General features: G+C 42.9%; 1 protein-coding gene across 3 annotated transcripts in view; it reads left to right on the top strand.

The window, feature by feature from the left end:
* The first annotated feature begins 316 nt into the window (after positions 1-316).
* Positions 317-7,756, top strand: part of kank3 (KN motif and ankyrin repeat domains 3) — a 54,696-nt gene continuing 47,256 nt past the window's right edge. For 2 of the 3 annotated variants that reach the window (XM_056278046.1, XM_056278044.1), the window contains exon 1: positions 317-449. The gene's annotated coding sequence lies outside the window, so the exon portion shown is untranslated. The remainder of the gene's footprint in view (positions 450-7,756) is intronic. The other variant, XM_056278045.1, reaches the window with a different exon arrangement.

Raw genomic sequence — 7,756 nt, 5'->3', positions numbered from 1 at the left:
AATTCTGGGACAGTCCATTGACTGTCCATCATCCCTGTTAAAAAATAATTCATCACATAACCACTGAGCCAGATGCTTAGTTTCGCAAAATGAACGAAACTCGTTCATCTTCATACAAAACTAGGTCAAACAAGGCTTTGATCCCTTATTGTTATTTGTTGTTAATACCACAGCGCAGCTCAGGATTTTGTCATCTTGGCGCCATCTGACCAACTGGACGGTGAAGTCTCGCCCCCTCCCTTTCCTCCACTATGATTGGCAGGAGATCCCCCTCCACATTGGATGATTCCGCTGTCTGTCACAGACTCATTAAGCCTTTGAAGTGTGGCAGGCGCAAAGGAGTGTTTTTTTTTTTTTTACTTTCCTCCTCCCTAACTTTATTTCCCTTTCCTAGGAATACCGTGAGAAACTTCCACTTTCAGCGGAGGGAATACGGGACAAGTCAGAAGGTAAGGTAGAATCGGAGGTATCGATAAACCCACGTATTGATGATTATTTGCAGAGTTCGTTAACTTTTTTACAGTTAATCCTGTTAAAGGGCACCCTCTCCATGTCACTCAGCAGGCTGTGCGGTTCAGCAGGGGCTCCAGGTAAACCAGCGTTAGCGTTAATATCGTATCCAGTCCACCCACATAGACTACAGATGAATCGGAAAGCTGTTCGTATGGTTTATGGGTAGCGTTAGTTGTGCGTTGTAATCTATTTTGGGTGTTCCCGGGTTCAGCGCGGAGACAGGCGTTATGCAGATTTATTAATGTATTAAAAAAGGGTCTTTTACGGATACAACGTGTTCTTGTTAAAATGAGGGCTGAATAGAAACTGTTTACCATATGTAATCTAATAAACATGGGCAAATAAGCCACGAGACACCGCGCCTATTTTCAGAAGATTTGAGTTATGTCATCCCGGGACAGTAAATTTTCTCATGCCATCCTGTTTTCGTCTCGTAAATCACGTTTTATGAAACCGAAATTTTGATGCTGGGCTCTTAAATCTGCTTTAATCAAAACGACGTGACCGGATACCTAAACCGGGCATATTATGTAACTTTCAAGACAATATTTTGAGCATGTCATATATTATTAATGAACAATGTTATAGTATATAATGTTCACTGCTTTTAGCAGGAATGCAAAATGGGCAAAATTCAAGATGGAAGCAAAAGATTTCTCAAATAAATCTGGAGGCCCAGGTTTCGTCAAAAAATTAAAACAATAGACTGGTTGGACTAAACATAGATAGGAAATCCCCCACATCCACCCACCTACCCACCCACCACCACCATTGTCTCAGCTATTTCAAATCACATCCCCTCTCTATGGTGTCGTGTGTCCTTCATTATCTTGTACATTATCTCGGCCCCAGTTTTCTTCACTAATATATATAGTTGTGGTTTGGGGGCATTCAGTGACTCACAAATTCATGCAATTGGCTGGCCTCATTTGTTTTTCCATAAGGCTGGAGAATGTGTGATGCCCCTGCTGGGCCTGCATGGGTCAGACTGTAAAGTATCCTGCAGCTTGCTAACCATGTCCCTGTTGCTTATCATGTGAGTCTGTTTTGTAAGATGGCTGGCTGCTGGCGTTTGATTTTCGGATTTGTTCCCTCATCTCATGTCGACTTGTTCTCACCAGATTCTTCATAAGTGATGGCTATAATGCAGTAACTCTCACCTAAATAACGTGGATGTATTCTGGGGATTAAACTTCTTCCTGAGAGTGAAACTGGAGTTACAGGCTTCTTTAACAGTTCGTCTCAAAAGCTTGTTGGTGGTAAAGTCGCTGATGTAAAAATATCCTACTTATAAAAACCGTTATATCATCTGTCATGCATTTCATAGACATGTGAGTAGTCATTGGGATGGGGGAGAGGATATAATCATGGTATATACATTGACTATTGTGGTCTCAGGCAGGTAACTATGGTTTGCTTAGTATGTTTTTCATTAGTATTAAGTTTATCGCTGCCTTTAAGTCTATCCCATCTCAAATAATTTCTGCCACCAAATCCTCTACAGTTATGCTATTGCACATCAACTGGGTGATTCACTGTAGCAAATCAAAGCAAGTTTAGCTTGTGTTAAGATTAAGTGTTACATTTTCAACAGCACTGATGAGCTCACGGGGAGGAAACTGTACCCTATGGTATGACTTACCATGTCCATCTCAGAAATAGAAGGGCAGTAAAATTAGTGAGGGGGTCATGGGGGTAGTTTGACTTGCTAATGCTCTGGATCTTCTCTCTGTTTCTCTGATGAGAGAGATATTAATGAACTTAGCTATGCTGTCATGTCGGATCCATACTTAAATCCTCCTTCCTTTTTGTTCAGGCACTGGAAAACATGGAAGTTATCATTGTGTTTTCTTGGTTCGAGCTGAGCTGACTTTCGAAACCAGGGTGCCGAGGCTCCAACTGAATAACTTTTTTAGCTACTGCACATGGAGAATGGCTTTTCATTTCATCATCTCATGTTTGAGAGTTGCTAAATGCACCGTGGTATTAACTCTGCAAGCCAAGATTAATACTACAAGTCTATTTGGATCCATTTGTTTTTACACAGACTTATCTTGAAGATAAAAGTGTTAGCAAGTTCAGGAATAGTTTGTTATTACAGCACTTAGCTGGCATTCAGTGATTGCAATCACAACAGTGAGCCCAGAGAGGGCTTTAAAAGCTTCCAAAACATACTTATTTTTCAGTTTTATAATCACTGTGGTTTGTTTACCTTTTAAAGTTCAAGCATTTTTTTTTCTCAAGCAGCGATTGAGTGTTAGGCCAACATGGAACCTAATAGCAGAAGGCTTTAACCATAATTAGCAAGCACTCATGCTTGGAAAATGGAAATTGCCACTTTCTATTTCATGCTAGATTCTCTGATTTGAGTGGCTCTCTACATTGCACCGCACCGAAGGAGCGCTCTTCAGAAGTTGAGTTTGGTATTTGGAAGATTCGCAGGCTCCCATTTCTGTCTGGCGAGTTTAGGTCCCAGTATACCTGCATACAAAATAAACCCAGACTGAAGCACCATTTGTCTTCACGTGATTTGTCTCAATAGAATGGATGATTACACTTGTGCAGATAAGTGAGGGCCAGAGGAAATGTTTTTAATGGACTTGAACGTAAGTTTTTTCAGTCCGTCTCAGTCAAACTTTCCAGTGTATACTCCATGAGAAATGCTGAATGAAAAAATTGTGGGCTAAAAATACCAATGTCCAGACAAGTACTAACAGGGCTTGGGAAAGAGGCACTCGCTATTCAAATCTCGTGTCTTGACATCAACATGAAATGTTGGAACCCAAATGTAGGAACCCAAATGGAGATCTCTTCTAGAAAGCACTGCCTGTATGTCATTAAGGTTGATTTAGCCTTCTTTTTTTTTGGCACCACACGATTTCCAGGCCACATTCATTCATGGACGAGACAGCAATTGGTTGGTCTGACACTGAAGAGAGGGAAGAGGGAAGTAACGTGTTTTCGCTTGTGTTCAGGCATATTCCTATATAAGACCTGTTATGTTCGAGGATCTCTCTCGCTGTTGCTAATTTTGATTCCTGAGAAATGTCCCAGACTGAAAATTTCCGGTGTCGAATTCTGAGTCTTGGTCTGGATTTCCTTTTTTTGTTTCCTCAAAGGGTAAAACATGGCAAGAACACTGAATGATGGATGGATATTGACTAAGTCATAAAAACACTGCCAGGCGTATTAGATTCCATTTCTGGTGTAGCTCAATAAAGAATAGGCCAAGACACTAACAGTGCCTTCTATAATAACAGTATATGAAATATGTGGTGGTTTTGTTGAAGCCCTCCACCAAACAACGTAAAAAAAAAGACTTGGACTGTATTTGGGTTTGCAGGTCACTCAAATGGTTAGGTTTCTTGACGTCATTGTAGGTGCAGGCACCAAAGTGAGTGTTTCAGATTGGAAGGTAAGCATAGCGTTTTTCGGAGCCTCAGAGAACAGTATTTCAAAGACATATTTCCACAACCATGTTATTAACCCACCTTTTCAATCAAAGAGATGCCAACGAATTGGTATAATTTCCACCAGTGAAGGAAACAACGTACCAGTAAACACATATTTCAGCTGTCTCTGAGGAGATCAAAAAGCTCGTTGACATCTGGTCTTGTACTGGAGTTATGAGAATCAAACATCTGGAGATCTGAAGTGCTACCGTTATGAGGAAGACAAATGGGTCGCAGTCATCTCTTACCCACACATCTGCAGGCCAGATATCTAGGCTAACTCTAGTTTTAGTTTCCCGATGCCGCTTTAAGTTAGGTTTGATCAAGTTAGTCGAGGTTAGCTGAGAGACTAGTTTAGGCTTGTCTAAGAAAGGGTGTTGGTGCACAGGGAATAAAAATGAATACGAGAAGTGAGCGTTTGGGCATAAGATCATAAAATCCAAGAGAATTTATACATACCATCTCTTAAAAAAAGAAAAAGAAAACAAAACGAGAAATACATACTTTTCTCTCTCACTCTCTCTCTCGTCCCCCCCCCCCTTTCTCCCCAATTGTACTTGGCCAATTGCCACACTCTCCCGAGCCATCCCGGTTGCTGCTCCACCCCCTCTGCCGACCGGGGAGGGCTACAAACTACAGTGCCGTGTATCGAGAGAGTCTGGCCAGCCTTTGATCTTTGTAACATGCGCTGTGATTGGCTGAGAGCCTGTCATGTGCTTGACGGGCGCCATGTTGCCTACCAACGTCTGGCTCTGTCGTCAAGACGTTTCAATGATTTTTTTCCTGCGTTTTCGTCCCATTTCTCGCCGATTTGTAGTAGTTGAGGGGGAAATGGTGTGCTGTGCGGCTTGGGGCTGTTCTGTTCGGCCGGGACAAGGTCGTATGATGCATCGATTTCCACAGGATGCACAAAGGCTGGGCTGGTCCCCCTCAGTTTATTCCTACTTGTGCTCGGTGAGTTCATTTCAGTGTTTACGATTTTTCGATAAACAAACTTCCCTAGAGCAATCCGGGAGTCTGTAAGCTATTGATGTGTGGAAATCAGTTGTATAGCACAACCGAGCCGTGCATAACCGTTGACAGAAATCAGGCAAAATGTAAACAGTGTCAGATCGTCATATGGGATGGATTGAATGACAGGCCTGAGCTTGGGTGTGGGTAGTGTTGAGATAAACCAGAAAAGATCCCTGATACAGAGCTGACGCTGCACTGGCTAAACCTCGAAACAGATAGGCCTAATATTTCTCCAGTGTCCCTGATATTATTGCTCATTATCATTCACTAGTAGCCTACTGAACATTGCGAAATATGTAATACTGGTACTGATCACCAATTTACCCACCACACCAATAGTGTAGTGGATAAAAACTAAAGTCTCTGGAGTAAATTGTTTGGGTTGAAATCTACATGTATCCAGCAGAGGCCCCTGCTCAGTGCCTGTGACTGTGTTATGACCGCTGGTGGGTTTCTTCCTGATCTCATCACCTTCATCATGGACTGAAAAAGTGAAACACGTTATTACCATAGCCTCTGCTCCTGATCTGGTGTTAAACCACCTACCCTTGACTACTGGTACGCAATGATTAAAAAAAAAATTCTGGTTCTCTGAAACGGGGATTGAAATGATGGAAAATCCATAATTTCTGGAACCCTAAGTACTAGTACTGAATGATAGAAAATACATAAAGTGCCTCTCAAAATTATTTATGCAGTGGTGTGGCCTTAAAAGGCCAACCCCCTTTCTCAATAGCTTCAATATGTTGACTAAAATTTTAATCTGATGAATTCTTGTTTCCTCTAAATTGGGGTCAAAGTCTAGTAATAGAAATTAACAGAATGATCCATTCATGGTAATTACACCCACAAAACAGGGTAAACTGTGAGCCTCATTTTGCCATGTGACCAATTAATAAGGTGACGGACACAATAGTCATGTTAAATTCCTATTTAACTAGTCAAAAGTGAGGCGACTTTCGGTCAGTTATCTCATTAAGCTGGTCACATGACATAACAAGGCTCATAGCTTACCCTATTATATGGAGTGCTTCAATCGTCCTCCTGATTTCTATTACTGCACTTGATCTGTGACCCCTGACTTACAGGAACATGAATTTATTAGATTAAAGAATTTAGACAACATGTTGACACTATTCAGAAGGGGTTTTGAGCTTTTCTGAGGCTGTCATTGGTATTTTTAAGACTTGCATACCACTGCATAAATACTTTTGAGAGGCATTGTAATTTCTGGTGCGTACTGATATCGAATGATGGAAAAGACATAATTTCTGGTAATTTGACTGTAATGAATGAAAGGTCACGTGTTTAACTTGACCTACTCACGGGTGTACGTGCAGTGCGTGTGACGTATACAGGAAGAGAGAAGCGCATGTTATGAAGGTTGTATGTCGGATGAACGCTAGTAAAAGCTACACAGTTAAGAACCTACGAAGTCGGCTCGTTCTTGAATTATTCTTATGTCAGTAAGACAAGGCGTCTACGGACATTACATGGTGTCAGAATAGTCTGTGTATCTGAACACGAGCGGTCATGCCGAAGTTTAATCCGCCGAGTGAATTCAAGTTTGACTGCCCCGTTGAATGGCCGGAGTGGAGACAACGGTTTTCGCGCTTCAGGCTCGCGACAAAGCTGGATAAAGACGACGGGGAGATTCACGTGAGTTCGCTGATTTATGCAATGGGCAGCGAGGCTGAAAAGATATTCAGCTCGTTTGACTTCGCGGCGGAGGGTGATAAAGTGGACTATGATATCGTACTGAAAAAGTTCGATGACTACTTTATTCCCCGCCGTAACATCATACATGAGAGGGCGTGCTTCTATCAACGTAGCCAGCAGCCAGGAGAGACAGCGGAGATGTACATCCGGACATTGTATGAGCTGTCTGAACACTGTGAGTTTGGGGACAAGAGGGATGAACATATCAGAGACCGTCTGGTAGTGGGCATAAAAGACAAAGTGCTCTCCCGTCAGTTCCAGCTCACAGCGGACCTTACTCTGGTGAAAGTCATTGAACAAGTGCGCCAGGCGGAGGCAATAACAAAGCAGCTCAGCCTCCAAGTTAACCAACCAGAGGCCCAGCTGGCTAACGTCAATGTTGTCCGATGGCGGGACGAACGCCAAAACAAAAAGGGCGGACAGCGTCATGGTTGCAGCAGACCTGCAACCAACAAAGTAGATGAATGCGGGAGGTGCGGGAGGTGCGGCAAGACGCAGCACACCGATGAGCGGAAGTGTCCTGCAACGAACAGTAAGTGCAACAAGTGTCATAAAAAGGGACATTGGGAGCGTGTATGTCACTCTAAAGCGGTGAGAGAAGTCACTGAAGAGGTTAAACAGCTGTACTTTCTGGGAGAAGTTGGCAAAGAGAGCAGTCAGGAAGATTGGACTGTTAGTTTAACAATAAGTGATGTACCAATAACCTTTAAAATTGACACGGGGGCTGACGCTACTGTTATCAACCAAGGGACATTTAAAAAGCTGAAGCCAAACATAAAACTGGGACCTCCTGACACATGCTTCATAAGCCCAGGTGGAAACATCAGCTGCATAGGACAGTTTCAAGCCACAACCAACTACAAGGAGAAACAATACTCCTTTCCAGTGTATGTGATCAAGGGGAGAGGCAGCTGTCTGCTGAGTCGTCCAGAGGCAGTGGAGATGGGTCTAGTGAAGCGGATGAATGAGGTCAGTGGAGTTTTCGGCTCAAGTGGACTGCTGAAAACAGACCCAGTGAAAATAGCTCTGGTGGAGGGTGCCCAGCCATACGCGGTGCA

Source organism: Lampris incognitus, chromosome 3 (genome assembly GCF_029633865.1).
Source record: "Lampris incognitus isolate fLamInc1 chromosome 3, fLamInc1.hap2, whole genome shotgun sequence".
Lineage (NCBI taxonomy): Eukaryota > Metazoa > Chordata > Actinopteri > Lampriformes > Lampridae > Lampris > Lampris incognitus.
Note: the sequence above shows the minus strand (reverse complement) of the source record. Positions and strands in the feature narration are given on the sequence as shown.